Source organism: Cetorhinus maximus, chromosome 22 (assembly GCF_964194155.1).
Source record: "Cetorhinus maximus chromosome 22, sCetMax3.hap1.1, whole genome shotgun sequence".
NCBI lineage: Eukaryota > Metazoa > Chordata > Chondrichthyes > Lamniformes > Cetorhinidae > Cetorhinus > Cetorhinus maximus.
This window is the reverse complement of record NC_135900.1, coordinates 36,725,889-36,750,079: the sequence shown is the minus strand read 5'-3', so window position 1 is coordinate 36,750,079 and position 24,191 is coordinate 36,725,889.

Here is a 24,191-nt window from a genome sequence, read left to right as displayed (position 1 = left end):
ACTGGGTGTGACAGCACTGCAGAGCTTAGATCTGCTCTGTTGATTGTGGGATTGCTTAGCTCTGTCTATCACTTGCTGTTAATGCTGTTTGGCACACAAGTAGTCCTGTGTTATAGCTTCACCAGGTTGACACCTCATTTTTAGGTATGCCTGGTACTGCTCCTGGCATGCCCTCCTGCACTCTTCATTGAACCAGGGTTGATCCCCTGGTTTGATGGTAATGGCAGAGTAAGGAAATGCCGAGCCATGAGGTTACAGGTTATGTTCGAGTACAATTCTTGTAAGTTTCCTTACAACTTTGTCTTTTGGTTTTGCAGTTTCTCTTTAAGGGGCTGCCTTTTACTTTGTTCCTGATTTTGTTAATTTAGTTTAATTGGTTTGACTCAAAAGAGTTACAATTTTGCTGCTGCTGATGGTCCACAGCGCCTCATGGATGGCCAGTCTTGAGTTGCTAGATCTGTTCAAAATCTATCCCTTTTAGCACAGTGGAAGTGCCACACAACACAATAGAGGGTATCCTCAATGTGAAGGCGGGACTTCGTCTCCACAACAACTGTGCGGTGGTCACTCCTATCGATACTGTCATGGACGATGCATCTGCGGCAGGCAGGTTGGTGACCATGAGGTCAAGTATGTTTTTCCCTCTTGTTGGTTCCTTCACCATCTGCTGCAGACCCAGTCTAGCAGCTATGTCATTTAGGACTCCGCCAGCTTGGTCAGTAGTGGTGCAACAAGCCACTCTTGGTGATGGACATTGAAGTCACCCACCCAGAGAACATCCTGCTTCCTTGCCGCCCTCAGTGCTTCCTCCAAGTGCTATTCAATATGGAGGAGCACTGATTCATCAGCTGAGGGGGGGCCAGAACATCAGCAGGAGGTTTCCTTGCCCATGTTTGGCCTGATGCCACGAGACTACATGGGGTCCGGAATCAATGGGACAGGACATACCCAGGAATGGTAATGCTGGCATCTGGGACATTATCTGTAAGATATGATTCCATGAGTATGACTATGTCAGGCTGTTGCATGACTAGCCTGTGAGACAGCTCTCCCAATTTTGGCACAAACCTCCAGATGTTAGTAAGGAGGACTTTGAAGGGTTGGCAGGGCTCAGTTTGGCATTGCCATTTCCAGTGCCTAGGTCAATGCCAGGTGGTCCGTCCAGTTTTATTCTTTATCGACTTATTTTTAGTGGTTTGATACAACTGATGACTTGCTAGGCAATTTCAGAGGGCAGCTAAGAGTTAACCACTTCTGCTGTGGGCCTGGTGTCATATGTAGGCCAGGCCAGACCAGGTAAGGATGGCAGGTTTCCTTCCCTAAAGGGCATTAATGAACCAGATGGGTTTTTACAACAATCAACATGGTTTCATTGTCATCATTAGATTTTTAATACAAATTTCACCATCTGACATGGTGGGATTCGAACCTAGGTCCCCAGAGCATTTACCCTGGTTCTCTGGATTACTAGTCCAGTGAAAATACTACTATGCCACCACCTCCCCATTCTTTATCTAACCGACTTAACATATCCCGCTATTCATTTTCAGTTGTGTTTATCTACCTTCCCCTTAAATGCATCTGTGCTAATCATCTCAACTACTATATGTGGTAGCAAGGTTCATATTGTAACCATTTTCTGGGTAAATAAATGTCTCCTGAATTTCCTTTTGAATTTATTAATGACTATTTTATATTTGTGACTCCTAATTCTGGTCTCACCCACAAGTGGAACCATCATCTCTATGTCTATCCTGTCAAACTCTTTTATAGGGCAGAATTTTCCATGCCCGTTGGTAGCATGAGCGGACAATATGGCAAGAAGGCCAAAAATTGCTTTTACAACATCATGAACCCAGTTTGCAATCATCCACTCTGCCCGTCAATGGCGGGCAGTGTTTCCCACCGTCAGACGTCAGGAACATCATTGTAATATCTTTTCTTTTATTCATTCACGGGATGTGGGCTTCGCTGGCTGGCCAGCATTTATTGCCCATCCCTAGATGCCCTTAAGATGGTGGTGGTGAGTCTAGCGCACTGGAGATGGTGCAAAAAGGATTTGCTAGAAAAAGCATAATTTTTCCCGACCGCTAGCACACTTTGTGCAAATCTGGGGCGATTCTGCCCGTAATCTTAAAGTCCTTGATCAGATCACCACCTCACCACTCCCCCACCCCGCCCCCCACACACACACACCACCCCCCCCAACACACACACACACACACACACCCCCCCCCCACCCACCTCCCAGTGCAATTTTACCAGAGGCAAGAGCCCTAGTTTGTTCAATTCAATCTTTCCTGGTAAGTGTAATCTCTCAGTTTGGTATAGTTCTAGCAAATCCTTTTTTGCACCATCTCCAGTGCGCTAAATCCTTTTTTAATAATATAGAGATAGAACTGTTCACAGCGTCACGACTCACTAGGGATAGTGTGCTGCAATATCAAGCCCCACTGTTCCCTGAGCCACGATAAATGTGAAAAAAGTTTGATCAAATCACCAGATTGCCCCAATTCTACCTAACTGTTTAATTTCGGTTAACAAAATATGAGCACCAGGTTTGTAAGCTTAATAAGTAAATAACTGTTTATTGAACAAACTGTCATTAGCCAGTGGAAATATGAACTGCTAACTTCTAATACTACAACTTAAACTCTGCCCCCTTCTTAAATCCCTACACACACACATGCCCACACAAAACATGGATTTTAAGGGTGGGATAAAACAGTTCAATAGTACCAATTCTGGAGTACAAGATTCGATGGGTTGATTTTGATCGATGTCTTCTAAATTCCTTTCAGTTCTTATTGATGACACGAGGTGGTCTTCCAGCACTTTTAGCATTTAGTTCACTTGTTGAGCACTTGTTTTTCAATGTCTCTAACCGTGGTTTCCACTTTTCACTTTTACAGGGGTTTTCTCAGAGAGAGACCAGGTTATAGAGATATGAGGAAGAGAGATTTTAGATGTTTTCTCTTTGCAGGCCAGGAGCTTTCTGTTGCTCTGCCCTCACACAAAAACCTGGTCACCTGGTCAGGAGCTAATTAAAATGCTGCTGTCAGGCAGCTCCCTTGGTCCAGGACTCCTTTCTGGCACCATCCTGTCTTTCATGGCACACTCTGTTCCAGGACTACAATATTTTATATATCTCTCATCCTGGTGTAGCCTTATAAACCTGCATCACTGCTTTTAATGATTTGTGTATATGCACCCCAGATCCCTTTGCTCCTCTATCCTATTTAGATATTCATTTCCCAAGGAGTATGTGGCCTTCTTTATTCTTCCTGTCAAAATGTGCCACTTCATATTTATCTGTATTGAAATTCATTTTTCAATTACATGCCTATTTGGAAAGTAATGTCTTCCTTTATTTTGTTACAGTCTTCCTCTGTATTAACTCTACTCCACAATTTGGTGTCATCTGCTTATTTTGAAATTGCATTTCTAATTCACACATCCAAATTGTTTAAATAAATGGTGAACAACCCTGGTCCCTGCACTTATCATTGTGGAATGCCACTTTCCACCTTTTGCCAGTCTGAATAAGACCTTTAATCTCTTCTCTATTTTCTGTTTTGTAGCCAGCTTGCTATCTGCTCTTTTATTTGTCCCAAATCCACATATTCAGGCCTTCATGATAAGTTTTCCAAACCTTACTGAAGGCCATTTGAAGATTCAAATATATTATTTCGACCACATTACCCTTAACTACACTTTCTGCTCCTTATTGAATTCAGTAAAGCTGGTCAAGCAAGATGCTCCCCTTTGAAATCTATACTGACTAATCTATTATATTTTCAGTTTCAAGATGTTTTTATATTATATCTGTAAGGGTTCTATTATCTTTCCTACCATTAATGTTAAGTTAATTGGTCTACAGTTCCTTGGATCTGTTCTGTCTCGCTTTTTAAATATAAGAATCACCTTAGCAGTCTTCTGGCACTATTCCCTTTTCTAATGAATTCATTTCTGCATGTAATAGTGCCTCACATATCTCTTCCTCAACTTCTTTTCATATGCGTGGAATATATTAAATATATTCATTCTACTAAAATATTGTTGGAAAAGTTAATTTTATTGGTAAATTGTTACCTTATCACGTCTGTTCTTGCTGCTCTACATTGGCTCCTGGTCACCCAATACCTCCCAGATAACATTTTTATCCTCATGTTTAAAACACTTCATGGCCTCACCCATCTCTATCTTTTTTTAAATTCATTCACAGCATGTGGGCTTCACTGGCTGGGCCAGCATTTATTGCCCATCCCTAGTTGCCCTTGAGATGGCAGTGAACTGCCTTCTTAAACCGCTGCAGTCCATGTGGTGTGGGTATACCCACAGTGCTGTTAAGGAAGGGAGTTCCAGGATTTTAACCCACCAACAGTGAAGGAACAGCGATATATTTCCAAGTCAGGATGGTGAGTGGCTTGAAGGGGAACTTTCAGATGGTGGTATTCCCATCTATCTGCTGCCCTTGTCCTCCTAGATGGTAGTGGTCGTGGGTTTGAAAGATGCTGTTGAAGGAGCCTTGGTGAATTCCTGCAATGCATCTTGTAGATGGTACACACTGCTGCTAATGTGCGTTGGTGGTGGAGGGAGCGAATGTTTATGGATGTGGTGCCAATCAAGCGGGCTGCTTTGTCCTGGACAGTGTCAAGCTTCTTGAGTGTTGTGGGGGCTGCACTCATCCAGATAAGTGGGGAGTATTCCATCACACTCCTGACTTGTGCCATGTAGATGATGGACAGGCTTTGAGAAGTCAGGAGGTGAGTTACTCATCGCACGATTCCTAGCCTCTATCTTGAGACAACTCCTCTCTTAGCTGGAAAGGCAGCATGCTGTTCTTGTAACCACAGTATTTATATGGCTAGTTAAGTTCAGTTTCTGGCCAGTGGTAACCCCCAGGATGTTGATAGTGGGGGATTCAGTGATGGTAATGCCAATGAACTTCAAGGGGCAGCGGTTGGATTCTCTCTGTTGGAGATGGTACATGTGTGGTGCGAATGTTACTCGGCACTTGTCAGCCCAAGCCTGGATGTTGTCCAGGTCTTGCCGCATTTGGACATGGACTGCTTCAGTATTTGAGGAGTCACGAATGGTGCTGAACATTGTGCAATCATCATCCCCACTTCTGACCTTACAGAAGGAAAGGTGGTAGGAAGGTCATTGATGAAGCAGCTGAAGATGGTTGGGCCGAGGACACTAATCTGAAGAACTCCTGCAGTAATGTCCTGGAGCTGGGGTGACTGACCTCCAACAATCACAACCATACTCCTTTGTGCTAGGTATGACTCCAACCAGTAGAGAGATTTCCGCCTGATTCCCATTGACTCCAGTTTTGCTCCTTGATGCCACACTCAGTCAAATGCTGCCTTGATGTCAAGGGCAGTCACTCTCACCTCCCCTTGGGAGTTCAGCTCTTTTGTCCATGTTTGAACCAAGGCTGTAATGAGGTCAGGAGCTGAATGGCCCTGGTGGAACCCAAATTGGGTGTCAGTGAGCAGGTTATTACTAAGCAAGTGCCGCTTGACAGCACTGTTGATGACCCCTTCCATGACTCTACTGATGATCGAGAGTAGGCTGATGAGGTGCTAATTGGCCAGGTTGGATTCATCCTGCTTTTTGTGTACAGGACATACCTGGGCAATTTTCCATACAGCCAGGTATATGTCAGTGTTGTACCTGTACTGGGACAGCTTGGTAGGCGCACGTCAAGTTCTGGAGCACAAGTCTTCGGTACTATTGCCGGAATGTTGTCAGGGGCCATAGCCTTTGCAGTATCCAGTGCCTTCAGCCGTTTTTGATATCACGTGGAGTGAATCAAATTGGCTGAAGACTGGCATCTGTGATGCTGGGGGCCTTCGGAGGAGGCCGAGATGGATCATCCGCTTGGCAATTCTGGCTGAAGATTGTAGCAAGTGCTTTAGTCTTATCTTTTGCACTGATGTGCTGGGCTCCTCCATCAATGAGGATGGGGATATTTGTAGAGCTTCCGCTTCCAGTGAGTTGTTTAGCTGTCCACCACCATTCACGATTGGATGTGGCAGGACTGCAGAGCTTAGATCTAATTTGTTGGTTGTGGGATCACTTAGCCCTGTCTATCACTTGCTGCTTATGCTGTTTGGCATGCAAATAGTCCTGTGTTGTAGCTTCACCAGGTTGACACCTCATTTTTAGGTATGCCTGGTGTTGCTTCAGGCATGCCCTCCTGCACTCTTCATTGAACCAGTGTTGATTCCTTGGCTTGATAGTAATGGTAGAGTGGGGGATATGCCAGCCCATGAGGTTACAGATTGTGTTCAAGTACAATTCTGTTGCTGCTGATGGCCCACAGCGCCTCATGGATGCGAAGTCTTGAGTTGCTAGATCTGTTTGAAATCTATCCCATTTAGCACTTAGCATTGGTGGTGCCACACAACATGATGGAGGGTATCCTCAATGTGGAGGCGGGATTTCGTCTCCACAATGACTGTGCGGTGGTCACTCCTATCGATACTGTCATGGACAGATGCATCTGCGGCAGGCAGGTTGGTGAGGGTGAGGTCAAGTATGTTTTCCCCTCTTGTTGGTTCTCTCACCTCCTGCTGCAGGCCCAGTCTAGCAGCTATGTCATTTAGGACTCAACCAGCTCGGTCAGTAGTGGTGCTACCGAGCCACGCTTGGTGATGGACATTGATGTCCCCACCCAAAGTACATTCTGCACCCTTGCCACCCTCAGTGCTTCCTCCAAATGATGTTCAACATAGAGCAGCACTGATTCATCAGCTGAGGGAGGTCCGCATGTGATAATCAGCAGGAGGATTCCTTGCCCATGTTGACCTGATGCCATGAGACTTCATGGGGTCCGGAGTCGATGTTGAGGACTCCCAGGGCAACTCTCTCCCATGTATACCACTGTGCCGCCACCTCTGCTGGGTCAGGACATACCCAGGGATGGCGATGGTGGTGTATGAGACATTTTCTGTAAGGTATGATTCCGTGATGATGACTATGTCAGGCTGTTGCTTGACTAGTCTGTGAGACAGCTCTCCCAATTTCAGCACTAGCCCCCAGGGTCGACAGGGCTGAAATTGCCGTTGTCGCTTCCAGTGCCTAGGTCGATGCCAGGTGGTCCGTCCAGTTTCATCCCTTTTCTGTGACTTTGTAGTAGTTTTATACAACTGAGTGGCTTGCTAGGACATTTCAGAGGGCATTTCAGAGTCAACCACATGCTGTGGGTCGGTCACATTTAGGTCAGCCCAAGTAAGGACGACAGATTTAGTGAACCAGATGGATTTTTACAACAATTGGCACGGTCCGACATGGTCGTCATTAGACCTTTAATTCCAGATTTTTATTGAAATCTGCCGTAGTGGGATATTCGAACCCGGGTCCCCAGAGTATTACCCTGGGTCTCTGGATTACTAGTCCACCAACAATACCACTACGCCATCGCCTCCCTTTTAACATCCTGCAGCTGTACAAACACCTCCCACTTCATTCATCTGACTTGGGCATTTTGTGCAACTCCCTCTCTCCCTGCCAGTCGTGCCTTAAGCTATCTTGGTCAGGATTTTTAGCCCCCCCGCTGGGGATGAGCATAGAGGCGGGTAGGTATGGAAATTGGTGCCACTAGCCTGGTTGCTGATTTGCTGGCTCCGTCCTACCTTGGGCCATTTTCCCAGAGATGGGATGGAGTGAGACAGAACTACCCATGTGCAAGCAGTAGGCAGATAGCCCATTAATGGAATTTAAAGGCCAGTTAATGCCCATGATCAGAGGTTGGCCCACCTGATGCATTGTGGACTAGGCCAGCTGTCTGGATCCCCCTTCACAATGGCAGCCCAGTGGTTGAGTCTATTTTTTGCTTAACATTTTAAAATGTTGGAGAAAGGATGCCTCCATCTTGAGGCAACCGGCTCTTAGCTGAAAAGGCAGCATGCTGTTGGAGGCCTCATATAGGGCCTCCAGCTTTGAAAGCCCGACTGCCATTGGACGTGGAACCCAACTTCTGGCCACTAACTGGCCAATTTGGGGAAAATCACTGCTGGGTGACTCTTCCCCTCACAGTACAGGGTTATGACCCCCCCTGACATTGGGCTCCCGAAGCCTTTGGGGAACATCCTATTCGAGCTCAACATTCTGCATTTCATCCCTTAACTCTTCTGCCTTTATTCCTTGCAGTCTTCTTTGAAGAGTCAACTCAAAACCCACCATTTTGACAAAGTTTTTGGTAACCATTCAAGAACCTCCTCCTTTGGCTTGGCGTATGTTTTTATTTAATACATTTCTATGAAGCGAGTTGTTGCGGTAAATATATTTATCTGCTGATCCCTTTAATAATATAAAGAAATAATGATAATTCAAATGTTTTGGATTATGTCCAGCAGCAAAAATTGTCATCATAAGTAAATTGTAGTCATTAAAGAATTTATTATTTTTAAATTGAGATAAATTCAATTCTGTTTGCAATTGTACATTTAAGTTTTACATCTATAACAATAAAAGACATTGCATTGTACTTTTAGTACTTGAATCATAAAACACACTTCAGATTATGGTCTTCAAACGCCACAAGAATGAAAATAGAAATTTCATTCCTAGGTAGTTAATTAATTTGATTAATTTTTTTACTTCCTGATACAATTGCAAACTTGCTCAGTGATTATACCAATGTATTTCCTCATACTCAAGTTATCTAAATGTTACATCCATTATAAAATACAAGTGTTATGCAATTCTCAGCTTAATTTATTCTAATCAATCAAAGTGGCTATATCCTTCAGTTGGGTAGCCAAGTGTCAGAAATTTGTTATCCCTATGTAAACAGGAAAATGAATTAAGAGCACTAGTACTCCATGGAGCAGAGTGAAAACTGCAGATTAAATCATGATGAAAGCCCATGTGAAGTATCAGCGCTACAATCCAATGAGTCAGTGATCTGACAGTTTTCACCTATTGCCATAGCGCATTTCTGGTTGATGTACTCCATAATTTCTTATTTTATAAATTAAGACCTGTTTTTGAATGTTCAAAAATTTTTCAAGATGATAATCTTGATCTTCAACTTATTTATAGTACAAGCACTATAAAAGTTGAATGAATGAATATGAAAGTCGCCGTAGTCCCAGAGGACCATAGGCTGCTCTCTCATCAGAGACACAATTGACGGTGAGTTTAACCTGAGGGTCACCATACCTCAGGTGAGGGCTGAGGTTGACCTGAGCCAGTACGGGAATTGAAACCGTGCTGTTGGTGTCACTCTGCATCACAAACCAGCCATCCAGACAACTGAGCTAACTGACCCCCAACCAGTTGTCATCTATACCATAACTATTAAAATTAATCTCTATTTTAATCAGAATACATAGCAAAGAGCTCCTCACAAGGGCTTAATGGTATGCTGCTTGAAAAATTGGCTGCCCGCTGAAGCTGCTCAATGTGATCAATCTCCTCCTTCCATGACAACATGATGGGTAAAGTCAACCATGATGGGGCAAAATCGGAATCCTTTGAGATCCGCAATAGGGTCAAACAGGGTTGTGTTCTGACATTGACATTCTTTGGCATATTCTTCTCTTTGTTGCTGTCAGATGCCTCCAGGTCATCTACAGAGGGTGTCTAGTTACATAACAGAACTGACTGAAAGCTCTTCAGCCTTGCTCGCCTGAGATCCAAGACAAAGGTGTGCCAAGTCCTCGTCAGACAGTTTCTCTATGTTGACTATGGCACACTAGCATTCCAAGTCAAGGAGCACCTTCAGCGGCAAATGGACAGACTCTCTCATGCCTTCAAAGAGTTTGGTTTGATCATCAGCATCAGGAAGGCAAATGTCATAGTCCAGGATGTTGCCATTCTGCCATCTATCAGCATCGACAATGTGACACTGGAGGTTGTTGAAAGTTTCACATATCTAGGCTCCACAATCACCAGCAATCTGTCACTTGATGCTGAAATCAACACATGTATCACAAAAGCTGCAGCTGTTATGTTCAAGCTATGTAAGAGAGTGTGGAACTTAGGGCAATTAGAGATGAACAATAACTGCTGGCCTAGCCAGACTCCCACATCCCATGAACGAATATAAAGAAAAGAACAACAGCAACCTGACTGAGAACACCAAACTACAAGTCTCCCAAGCCTGCGTCCTCAGTGCACACCTCTACAGTATAGTGAGACCTGAACAATATATGCTAGACAGGAGAAAGGCTGAAGCGTTTCCACCTTCACTGTCTCAGATGTCTCAGCATCTCTTGGTAGGACAAGGTCACCAACTCAGAGGTCCTGAGTGTACTAATTCCATCAGCATATGCTCATTGCTAAGCTAACAATGCCTGCGCTAACTTGGTCATATTCCTCAGATGATGATGACCCTATGCCCAAATGCCTTCTGAGTGGTGACCTGGCCACTGGGTCATGGCCTCCTTGGTGTCCATACCCACCCCTACAAGAGCATCAGCAAACCAGATGCAGTCCTTGACACTGACAACTGACGTTGACAGCCATGACCTCTGGAAGATGGCTGGAGGAGCATTAGAAGAGCTAAGCATAAACAAAAAACTCAGCTGGCTGAGAAGATGACCCAGAAAGACAGAGGCCAGTGAATCCTGCACCTTCTCAGCCCACTGTCTTCAACTGCAGTAAATATGGCAAAAACTGCCAATGCTAGAGTGGGGCTCCTGAGCCACACCAGGCAATGCTCAACACAGGAGAAAAAAACTACGGATGCTGGGAATCGTAAATAAAAACAGAAAATGCTGTAAATACTCAGCAAATCTGGCCACACCTGTGTAAAGAGAAACAGAGTTCATGAGCAGGATTTTCCACACCCGCCCACTGCCACGATCTTCCGGTCCCACCACAAGTCAATGGAGTGCTGGCTGGGGCGCCACCTCACCTGCAGTGGGTCCCACCCACAATGGGGCCGGAAACTCCCGACCCATGTTTCAGGCCAAGGACCTGTTTCTCTCTCCACAGATGCTGCCAGATCTGACACTTAACCTACAGTTGACCACCAAGGCGCAAACCATAATCTTATGAGACAGAAGGCTGCCAATTTGAGAAGAATTTTGTTTGAATTATGTTACATACAAATTGGCAAAACTACCTTACCTCTATAATTTTGGAAAACAAAGTACTGAAAATTCCTTACCTGGATTAGCTCAGCAGAATTGTTAAGAGAAACATTCATTTTAATATGAAAAATAAATTAGATTGCTCTTCTACTCAATGAAACTTTGTTTCATAACCAGATTTTGTTCAATGTCTCAAAATCTGACATTCTCAAAAACTCACTAGCAGTATTCCATTTCTTTTAAGATATGCTATACTACAGCTTTGTTTTTACTTTCTCCTACCTTTGCTTCACTAACAAACAATGAAACTTGTTTTCGTCTAAGATTGGGAACAGGGATACTGAATTCTCTGAACTGTTGAAAGCCCTTGAGGCATATGTTTATGTGACAGGTTAATGTCCAACGGCACTGAGTCATAGAATGGTGGCTTGTCCCTAAATTTCCCAATATTAGTTTTTATATTATTATTGATTACAAATGGCAAGTGAGAGCTGGCATTTGTCCATACGGAGTAAAAAAAGGATAGAAAACTAGTACCTACTTACATCTGTTATAGAACAGCATAGGCAGGAATGTGGGTATAGGGCACTCAGACATGGATGGTGCAAAGTGCAGAAAATCTTAAAGGGAATGGAAGCTGATCATAACATTTAAAAAAATATATCAATTAGAAAGTTACAGCCAGTAGCAAAAGTAATTTATCACTAGCAGAATAAAGATTACTGCAGGAGTAGCAATGAAATACATAGGCAGGAAGCCAAAAATTATTGGAAGCAAAAATAGAATTACCATCTTTGACAAAGGTGATCTACAAAAGGGTCTCAAATGTGTACATGTAACCAGGTTGGGGTGATACTTCGGGCTGGATTATACATTGAGGACAGGCTCCCTGCACCCCAGCATAACTTATGAGGGTGAGCCCTCTTCTGCTTGGCCGGTTTGATCCGCTTTAATTATTCAGGTGACAGCCCTTTAATTAGTACAAAGCGAGACTTCTGTCCGTCTCAGGGAGGAAGTCCCGCTCTTGAGTTGCAGGCCAGTCAGAGGCCAGCAGCTCTGTGCCACACTAGGGGTGGCCACTTCCAGTATTGTATAAGGCCTGGGAGGAAGACAAACCATGGATGGCCGAAAGTTAAGGTAAGTCTGAGATTTTGCGGGGCCAGGTTGGCAGGCCCTGGCAAAGTAGTGGGGAGTGATGTTGTGGAGCAAGGGTGGAGAGGGTGGATGGGAGAGGCAAAACCGCGGTGGAGAGGCCTCCGATTGCTTCAGGAGTCCTGGAAAGGAGGCATAACCTTTTCACTGACCAGCAGCCCGCACAGTTAAGCCTGCCAAGCTACATATTGGGCATTAAGTGCCCACGTAAAGGCCTCAATTGGGCCAAGGGCAGCCCACCCAACACCTCCCTGTAAAATTGTGGTGGGGGCAGGGGCGCATAGGCCAACAGCAGGCATACCGCCAATGGTACAGCATCCTAATTCACAGGTCCATCCCCCTGTTTTCCCGCCCAGGGGTGACCCATAAAGATCAATCCTTTATGTATTTGTGATGAAGCAAACCAGGCACAAGAGTGTTATACAAATAATTAGACCTGAATTTCCCCATGCTTGCATTTCGCCAATCTTCTAAATCCTTTCTTTTGGTCCTTGCATCTGACACATCTCAGCTCATTATAATGGTTCCACCCTCAGGCCTGTACATGCAAATTTACAACAATTACGCTTTTGCAAAACTGGTGAAAACTTAAGTCCAGAATTTTAGGCACAGCAGGAAACAAAGTAATTTGTCTGGTGTTTTACTATGATTTTTAAGCAATTTTCTTTTACTTATATTCACTGAGATAATGCTGTATTTTCTGATTCTTTGAACTGTTATGGCACAGCGGGTGGTCAATGCTGAGCTGCTCAAATCCCAGAGGGAAACTTGAAACAGCTGCCACAACTTTTCTTACAATTTGTATTTTTATTTCAAGATGCATGCCTTGAATTCAGTAGTAATAGACCACCAAGGCTTAGAGGTTTTTTACAAAATTAAATTAAACATTTATTAATTTAAAAAATGATTTTAAGCACATACATAGGTCTACAAATTACTACTGTGATAGCTCCTAAATCCCCTAATTAATCTAGCTCCCAGTTACACCTCCATTAAGGCAACAGTAAAACAACACAGATTTCAACAGACCCAGGAAAAGCACACAATGCCCTGGACAGTGATATTTAAAATTAATTCTCTTAGCTTCAGTTCCTGGAGATAGCAGCTTGGTACATAGAGGTTGGAGGCTTTTCACACTTGCTGGATCTTAGAATGCATTCTTCCTTACACATAACCTCTTCTCCTTTATATATGTTCTCCCTTTTTAATGTAAATCCCATTGTTCCAATATGTTATTGCAACTTTACTTTTTCCATAATATAAATCTTTCATGGCACCCATATTATCAGTAATCTTTGGGAAAAATAAACACACTGTTTGGCTTAGCCTCTGTTGGCTAGGTGTAACACCTTACCATCTCTTTGCAATTCGCAACTCTGGCTTATCTAAAAATGCAAATGTCCTTCACACCTCACATTCTAAAACTTCAACCATGTTTACGTATTTAGTGTTTTCAAACCTAGTTTCTCTTCTGATACATCAAAGCACCCAGGCCTGTAATTCAATTAAAAACCCCACACACACACCTACACAGCAGTAAACTAATCCAAACACCACTAGTAACCTACCTCTACAATAAGTTACAATAATATTATAAAAATTATTATATTTTCATGACGCCCCCCTCCTTACTGAAAAATGAACCGTCATAATTTTAAAAGACGGCTTCATTTTCTTAACCCAACTTACATTACTTCATATACTTATCAATATACCCACACTATTACATTACCAGATAAATGCATTAACATAACTATACATATAAATCCTTGGTGTCAACAGAAATCATTCCAGATCAGTGTCCAGGTTTTTAAATGCCCAATTTTCCCTTTCAGCTTCAAACTCTTGACAATGCACCTCCAATCAGATTTTCTCATCCAGCCACATGTATAATCTGTAGATTAAATTCCTGCAACTGTAGGTTGCAGTAATAAACTCCATCTGAATAGCCTTGCACTTTTGTCTGGAATTTGTTCAGAATCTTTAAAGGATTGTGGTCTGCATAAACAATTGTTTCTGATATATTGTTTTACCACATAAATCTCAAAGTGCTGCAATGCTAACACCAGACCCATAGTCTCCTTTTCGATCATTGAATATCTTATCTGCTGTAACTGCTGTAACTTCTGTGAAAAATACCCTATTGGTTTCTCAATTCCAGGGTCATCTTCCTGTAACAATATGGCCCCAATGCCTATATTGCTTGCGTCAATGGGCAACTTAAATTTCTTGCTATAATTGGGTACTGCCAAAACTGGTGTTGTAGGCAATACCGTTTTCAAACTGTCAAATGTCTTCTGACACTCTTGTGTCCATTGAAATGTTTTGTTCTTTTTTTAATAATTCAGCCAATGGAGCAACCACACTGCTAAAATTTGGTACAAATTTCCGGTAAAACCCACTCATGCCCAGGAATCTCAAAACTTCTCATTTTGATGTAGGCACTGGGAAATCCACAAGAGCCTTGACTTTCACATCTCTCTGAGTCACCTTATCATGTCCAATGGTATGGCCTAGATATGTAACTTACACTTTTGCAATTTCAATTTTAACCAAGTTCATCACCAAGTTAGCTTCTTGTAATCGATTAAATAATTCTTCCAGATGTTGTAAATGCTCCTCCCATATTTGACTGATAACTATCAAGTCATCAATGTAAACAGCACGATTGCTCAGTCTGCAACTACTTTGTTTATCAGTTTTTGTCAGGTTTTTTCATACTAAATAGCATGACTTTAAACTGATATAGTCTATCTGGCATCACAAAAGCAGATATCTTCTTTGCTCTCTCTAATAAAGGTAATTGCCAATATCCTCTTAGCAAGTCAATCTTTGTGATAAATTTTCATTGTTCAACATTCCCAATGCAACCTTCCAACCATGGTATAGGATATTAATCCACTTTTGTCACTGCATTCACCTTTCGATAGTCGACACACAGACTTTGTGTTCTATCTGGTTTCGGTACCAATGTAATAGGCGAACTCCAGTTACTGCAAATAGGCTCAATGGTGTCATTTTGAAGCATAAATTCAATTTCTTTCTGTGCTTGTGATAACTTTGCCAGATTTAATCTATAAGGATGTTGCCTTTTGAAGATGAAACTTTTACACGTACATCATGTATAGCTAAATTTGTCCTCCCCAGCTAATTCCCAGAAATAGCTTTGTGTGACTGCAATTGATTCTCCAAATCACTTTGACACTTGTCTGGAAGGTAACTCAATATTACATTTAGATTTTCAAGTACCCCCTCATTATCCAATTTGATCAGAAGAACATCAATTTCATAATCCTGCATTTCTTCCTTTTTCTCTTTACCACCACGAACACCTCCTTTTGGCCCTCTCCCCTGTCAAAGTACTTTTAAAACATATTTACATGACACACCCTCTGCTCCTTTCTTCTATCTGGAGTATTAATTAAATAATTTACTTCTCTCAGTTTCTTTTCAATCCTGTAAGGCCCACTAAACCTGGCCTTTAACAAGTCACTGGCAACAGAACTAGCACTTTTCCCCCAGAAACAAAATTACAAGCTGTAGCTTTCCTGTCTGTCTTCATTTTCATCACTTGCTGTGATATCTTTAAATGTTTCCTAGTTAACTCACATGCTCTGTCCAATTTTTCTCTGAAGTTTGATACAGTATCCAGGGGAGTCGTTTCTGAATTTTGACCTGCCAATTTCTCATGAATCAATTTCAGTGGTCCACTTACCTCATGACTATAAATTACTTCAAAGGGACTAAAACCAGTCAATGCATTAGGAGCATCCCTAATAGCAAATAACAAGAATGGAATTCCCCATCCCAATCCTGTGGATAATCCTGACTATATGCCCTCATCATAGTTTTTAAAGTTTGATGCCATATTTCCAAAGCCCCTTGTGACTCAGGGTGGTAAGCTGTTGACTTAAATTGTTTTATCCCCAAACTGTTCATTACTTGTTTAAACAGTCGCGACATGAAATTTGAACACTAATCTGATTGTACGTCTTTTGGTAAATGATAGCTTATAAAAAAAACTTAGCCAACTCTTCCACAATTCTCTCTGCTGTAATATTTCTCAAAGGTATCGCTTCAGGAAACCTTGTAGACATATCCATTATTGTCAGTAAGTACTGATTTCCATTTTTAGTCTCAGGGAGGCATCCTATACAATCAATCATGACCCTAGTAAAAAGTTCTTCAAATACTGGATTTGGAATTCAAGTCTGGGAAGACTTGTGAAGCAAATTTTGGTTGCTCGAGGAACTCTGGCTCAGAGATGATGATGTGTCGCAGTGTCTGAGCTTCAGACACTGCGACACATCAGGGAGGGGGATAGTTACCTGGACGCTGTGTTTCAGGAGACAGTCACACTCTTTAGATTAACTACCTTAAATTCGGCCAGTGGTCAGGGACAGGAGGGTGTGACTATGAGTGAGGCAGGTAGAGGGATCCAGGAAGGAGCACTGCAGGAGCCTCAGCCCTTGCCCTTATCCAACAGGTTCAAGATTCTTGCTCCCTCTGTGGACGAGAGCGGGGACTGTAGGGAGGATGAGCAAACTGACCATAGCATGGTGGTACAGGGAGCCATTCAAGTGGGGGGAGAAAAGAGAAATGTATTTGTAATCGGCGATAGTATAGTTAGGGGAATAGATACTGTTCTCTGTAGCCAGGATCGAGAGTCCCAAAGGCAGTGTTGCCTCCCTGGTGCCAGGGTTAAGGATATTTCATCTGGGCTGCAGAGGAACTTGCAGCGGGAGGGGAAAGGTCCAGTTTTCGTGGTCCACGTAGGTACCAACGATAGAGGTAGAACGAGGAAAGAGGTTCTGCTGAGGGAATACGAGCAGCTAGGGGCTAAATTAAAAAGCAGAACCAAAAAGGTCATAATCTCTGGATTACTACCTGAGCCACGAGCTAATTGGCACAGGGTCAATAAGATTAAAGAGGTAAATGCGTGGCTCAAAGATTGGTGTGGGAGAAATGGGTTTGAATTCATGGGACATTGGCACCAGTACTGGGGAAAGAGGGAACTATTCTGTTCGGACGGGCTCCAATTGAATCATGCTGGGACCAGAGTCCTGGTGAATCGCATAACTAGGGTTGTAGATCGGGCTTTAAACTAAATAGTGGGGGTGGAGGGTTCAGTTGCATGGAAAGATAAAAAATCTAAGTTTAAGGAGAGGGTAAGAGTACACTTTAGTGACGAGGCTGATTGTTACCAAAAAGTGAAAGGAAGGGACAGAGTGAGTGAACGCCATATTGCACCAAGGAATCATACAAGAGTAGGGAAAATTGACAATAGGGCAAACTTAAAGGCTTTGTATCTGAATGCGTGTAGCATTTGAAAAAAAGGTAATGAGTTAACAGCGCAAATAGAGATAAATAGGTATGATTTGGTAGCGATTACTGAGACGTGTTTACGGGGAGAACAGGTTTGGGAGTTGAAGATCCAAGGGTACTCAGTGTTTCGGAAGGATAGGCAGGAAGGAAAAGGAGGTGGTGTAGCTTTGTTAGTAAAGGAAGAGATCAGTGCTAAAGTGAAAAATGAGATAGGCACTGGAGAGCAAGACGTAGAGTCAGTCTGGGTAGAAATAAGAAATAGCAAGGGAAAGAAGTCCCTGGTGGGAATAATCTATAGGTCCCCAAACAGTAGTTCAGCAGTAGGGTACAGTATAAACCAGGAAATACTGGGAGCATGTAAGAAAGGCACAGCAATAATCATGGGTGATTTTAATACACATATAGACTGGATTAATCAAATTGGCAAGGGTAGCCTCCAGGGACAGTTCATACAGTGTATTAGAGATTGTTTCTTGGAACAACATGTTGTGGAGCCAACCAGGGAGCAGGCTATTCTGGATTTGGTTTTGTGTAATGAGATGGGATTAATTAATGATCTCATAGTAAAGGATCTTCTAGGGAAGAGTGATCATAGCATGATAGAATTTCAAGTTCAGTTGGAGAACGAGAAGCTTGAGTCCCACACTAGTGTTCTAGCATTAAACAAAGGTAACTACATAGGCATGAGGGCAGATTTGGCCCTAGTGGACTGGGCAGGAAGACTACAAGGATAGGACAGTTGATGAACAGTGGCAGATATTTAAGGAGATATTCAATTCCTCCCAAGTAAAATATATTCCAAAGAGGAAGAAAGATGGTAAGAGGGGGGAAAAACATCCATGGCTAAGCAAGGAAGTTAAAGATAACATAAAGGCAAAAACTAAGGCATACCAAATTGCAAAGGTCAGTGGCAGGCTGGAAGATTGGGAAACTTTTAAAGATCAACAAAGGGTTACTAAAAAAATAATAAAAACAGCAAAGTTAAATTATGAAAGAAAACTAGTGCAAAATGTAAAAACTGATAGCAAAAGCTTCTACAAGTATATAAAAGTAAAGAGAGTAGCTAAAGTGAATGTTGGTCCCTTGGAGGATGAGACTGGGGAGTTAGTAGTAGGGAACGCAGAAATGGCAGACACACTTGATCAATATGTTGTCTCAGTTTTCACAGTGGAGGACACTAGTACCACCCCAATAGTAACAGGTAGTGCAGAGGGCATAGAGGAGGAACTTAGAACAATCACCATCACTGGAGAAAAAGTACTGAGCAAACTATTGGGATTAACGGGTGACAAGTCCCCAGGACCTGATGGCCTACATCCCAGGGTCTAAAAGGAAGTGGCAGCGGAGATAGTGGATGCATTGGCTACAATACTCCAAAATTCCCTGGATTCTGGAAAGGTTCCAGTGGATTGGAAAAATGCTAATATAATGCCCTTATTCAAAAAGGATGGGGGGCGGTGGGGGGGGGGGTGTTGTGGGAGGAAGAAAGTAGGAAACTATAGACCAGTTAGTTTAACATCTGTCGTTGGGAAATTGTTGGAATCCATTATTAAGGAAGTAGCAGTGGGGCATTTGGAAAGTTAAAATGCAATCCATCAGAGTCAGCATGGTTTTATGAAGAGTAAATCGTGTTTGACTAATTTGCTAGAGTTCTTGAAGATGTGACAAGCAAAGTGGGTAAAGGGGATCCTGTAGATGTAGTGTATCAGGACTTCCAGAAGGCCTTTGATAAGGTGCTGCACAAAAGATTAATACACAAGATAAGATCACACGGAGATAGGGGTAATATATTAGCTTGGATAGAGGATTGGCTAGCCAACAGAAAGCAGAGAGTCGGGATAAATGAGTCTCTTTCTGGATGGCAAGCTGTAACTAGTGGGGTGCCACAGGGTTCGGTCCTTAGGCCCCAACTATTTACAATCTATATTAATGACTTGGATTCAGGGGTAGAAGGTACTGTAGCTAAATTTGCAGATGACACCAAAATAGGTGGGAAAGTAAGTTGCAATGAAGAAATAAGAAATTTACAAATGGATATGGTCAGGTTAGGTGAATGGGCCAAAATTTGGCAGATGGAGTTTAACGTGAATAAGTGTGAGGTTATCTATTTTGGTCGGAAGAATAAAAAGGCAACTTATTGTTTAAATGGAGAGAAACTTCAGTGCAGACGGATCTGGTTGTCCTCGTGCATGAATTACTGAAAGCTAGTATGCAGGTACAGCAGGTAATAAGGAAGGCAAATAGAATTTTGGCATTTATTGCTAAAGGAATAGAGTATAAAAATAGGGAAGTGTTGTTGCAACTGTACAAGGCATTGGTGAGACCGCACCTGGAGTACTGTGCACAGTTTTGGTCCCCTTACTTGAGGAAGGATGTAGTTGCATTGGAGGTGGTTCAGAGGTTCACTGGATTGATTCCAGAAATGCGGGGCTTGTCTTACGAGGAGAGATTGAGCAGTTTAGACCTATACTCGCTAGAGTTTAGAAGGATGAGAGGAGATATAATTGAGGTGCATAAGATGCTAAAGGGGATAGACAAAGTAGATGTGGAGTGGATGTTTCCCCTTGTGGGGCATTCTAGAATGAGAGGCCATAGTTTTAGGCTAAGGGGTGGTAGATTTAAATCAGAGATGAGGAGGAATTACTTTTCTCAAAGGGTTGTGAATCTGTGAATTCACTACCTCAGAGTGCTGTGGATGCCGGGACGTTGAATAAATTTAAGGAGGAGATAGACAGATTTTTAATTAATAACAGGTTAAAAGGTTATGGGGAGAGGGCGGGGAATTGGAGTTGAGGCCGAAATGAGATCAGCCATGATCGTATTGGATGGCGGGGCAGGTTCGAGGGGCTGAATTGCCTACTCCTGCTCCTAGTTCTTATGTTCTTATGTTTCTATGTGCCGGCTTAATCGTTGCTAGTGGTTTCCCTATTACCTGAAATGTGCAACAGGTTCTACAGAATTTGACCACATCTCTATGCAATCCAGGCCAATAAAAATGTTTTTGTATTTTCACCTGTGTTTTTCTAATTCCTAAATGTCCCCTCATTGGAATTTCATGAGCTATTCTCAGAATCTCATTTCTATAGCAAATGGTATAACAATCTGATGCACCTCCCTCCAGCCTTCATTCGCTGAAACATGATACAGCCATCATTTTCTCATTAAAACCATTACCTTTAATTTTGGAATAGATTCTGCCTCTGTTTCTGAGTAAGCTGTTTGATATAACTGTCTTATTTGTGTATCCTTTTTCTGTAACTCCACCAACTGCCTTGAGCCAAATACCTCAGCTGCATTCTCCATACTTTCTTCTGAGACAATCTTTTCAAACACAGCGTCAGCTCATTGGACTTCCACACCTTTTCCCTGCCTTCTAACTTCCTGCTTCTCTCGTTTTGACCTGTAAGCCGTGATCTTGTTGTCGTACAATCTGGAAACAATCCAGGATGCTCTCCCTGCATGAGACACCTTTTGCAGACACCTCTATAGGCTGCTGAACTACCATAGGCATCCACATCGGTGACCCAGCTGTATCATTACCAAAATAAATTGAAGCCCTGCAATGGGCAATTTTTCCACTGCTCCAACAATCACTTACTCTTTTAATTTACCTTCCACAATGGAATTGATTTAGCATCTCCATGAACCCCACTTATCACATTAAGGATTGACTAGCCCCTCTGTCTCTTAAAATTTTAACATCTTTACCTACTCTGTCTGTACACATGGAAAGACTTTCCCTTTACGCACAAAATCTTTAAACATCTCTGCAATCTGCTCCCCAGAGCTCTCTTGGGTAAATTGTGAACACATTCACACATCTTTACCTATCTCTACTTCTTCCTGTTTTACTTGTACACAAACCACTGTTTTTTTTCCTGTGCCTGAACCTCAGAACCCACAGTACTTTTACTTCCAGAACTTTTCCGTACCCCAATAATCCCAACAGATGTTCCATGTAATTTACAACACACTGACTTCATGGGCCGTTGGGGGGGTTGTGCTGGGGTGGGCGGGAGCGAGCATGAACCTGATCAGTGTCCCCGATCGGGTCTACATCGCCATTTTACGTGGGCGGGCTCCCTGTGCATGAGCGTGAGTGAGCGCTCCCTGTGCGGGCGGGGGGATTCCCTGAGTCGGGGCCTGCGCTCTTTCGCACATGTGCACGAAAGAGCGCAGAAATCTCCCTGAGGCACAGAGGCCTTTGACAGTTTAGCGGGCGCACAACCGAACTGAAAATCTAAATGACGCGCAGTGATGTAGGGGCGCTCACACTACCACACGTCATTTTACGAGTCGGCGAGTGGGCCCCGCTCCTGCTCGCCGACCGGAAAATTCTTCCCTATGTGTCCAACTTTATTACAATGAAAACACCTCAATTTTTGAGTCACTTCTATCCTCAGCACCTTCCTTTTCATTCTGACAAAAAACTTCCCGGGAATTTCATCTATTCCTCTTTCCTGACTACCCACCTTCTTTTCACCTTCCCACTGTCTACCGTTCTCTGATTTAAAAGGGTGACAGATAAAAGGTTTAGCTCTATGAATTAACTAATCATTATCAGCCACCTTTGCTGCTTGTCTTACTGTTTGAACCCTCTGTTCCTCCACACAGGTTCCAACTACCGAAAGAATTGAATCTTCAAATTCTTCCAATAGAATTACTCTCTAAGAGCTGCATATGTTGTCTCTATCTTTAATGCCCATATCCACCAATCAAAATTACTTTGCTTTACTCTCGCAATCTCAATATAACTTTGCCCAGGCTGTTTTCTCATATTCCTAAATTTTTGCCTGTATGCCTCAGGAACCAACTCATATGCACTCAAAGTAGCCTTTTTTACCACATGATAGTTCACCAACATTTCTTCTGACAGTGAAGCCTAAACCTCATGTGCTCTACCCACCAACCTGGATTGTAACAACAATGCCCAGTTTTCCAATGGCCATTTAGCTATCTTCTCAAATGAAATAAATAATGCTTCAACATCTCTTTCCTCAAACTTTGGAAGAGCTTGTACAAATTTAAACATCTCCCCACTCAGTTTTAGGTTAAAGGTTTTCTCATCATCGGAACTTTCCTTAGCATCTGATGTTTCCCTTTCAAAATCCAGCTTTTTAAGTCAATACTTTCTGTCTCTTTCCTTGATTCTCTCTTCCATTGCTAACTCTTCCCTCTGGAGATCAAGTTTTCGCATCTCCATTTCTTTTTGAAATGGTCTCTCTTTTCCCCTTTCTTTTTATGCTGCCTCTAGTTCCAATTCTTTTTCATTTACAATTCTTCTTCCTTTTCCATTGCCTCCGATTCAAGTTTTCTCAGTCCCTTTGCTTGTTCAAATTCAAGCTTCTTCATTTCTACTGAAATCTCACTACCTCCAGCTGTGACTCACTAGTGTCAGGTATCAATTCCAACTTTAAATACTGTGCTATCACTTCAACTATGTCTGCTTTCTTTGCTCCTACAGGTAACCTCAACTGCAACTTATCCGTCAACTCCATTAACCCTTAGATACTTTTTATAACCCAATCAGAGTTATATCTTCTACTTCCAAAAAAGTTTTAGCCATGGATACAACCATTTTTGCAATCTTGCCACTTTAAAGATACCTCACACCGACTCCTGAATTCAAAGTGCTTCTCGCACTCGTAACCTTAAGATTCACCAACTCCAAACCAATCAAGAAGTTTTCTTTTATTTATACTCACTGAGATAATGCTGTATTTTCTGATTCTTTGAACTATTACGGCACAGCGGGTGGTCAATGCTGAGCTGCTCAAATCCCAGAGGGAAACTTAAAACAGCTGCCACAACTATTTTTACAATTTGTATTTTTATTTCAAGATGCATGCCTTGAATTTAGTAGTAATAAGACTACCGAGTCTTAGAGGCTTTTTACAAAACTAAATTAAACATTTATTAATTTAAAAATGATTTTAAGTACATACATAGGTCTACAAATTACTACTATGATAACTCCTTAATCTCCTAATTAACCTAGCTACCAGTTACACCTCCGATAAGGCAACAGTAAAATAACATGGGTTTCAACAAACCCAGGCAAAGCACACAATACCTTGGATAGTGATATTTAAAATGAATTCTCTTAGCTTCAGTTCCTGGAGACAGCAGCTTGGTACAGAGCAACTAGAAGCTTTTTACAGTTGTTGGATGTTAGAATGCCTTCTTCCTTACACATAACCTCATCTCCTTTGTACATGTTTCTCTATTTTTAATGTAAATCCCATTGTTTCAATATTGCAATTTTACTTTTTCCATAATATAGATCTTTCATAGCACTCATATTATCAGTAATCTTAGAGAAAAATAAACACACTGTTTGGCTTAGTCTCTGTCGTCTAGGTGTAACTCCTTACCACGTCTTTGCAATTCACGGCTCTGGTTTATCTAAAAATGCAAATGTTCTTTACACCTCACATTCTAAAACTTCAGCCATGTTTACATATTTAGCATTTCAAACCTAGTTTCTCTTCTGATACATCAAAGCGCCCAGACCAGCTGTCTGTAATTCAATTAAAACCCACATACACATCTACACAGGGAAACTAATCCAAAACTGACTATTAGGCTATCTTTTCAATAAATTACAATAATATTATGAAAATTATTATATTTTCATGACAGAGCACAACTTTATGGTAT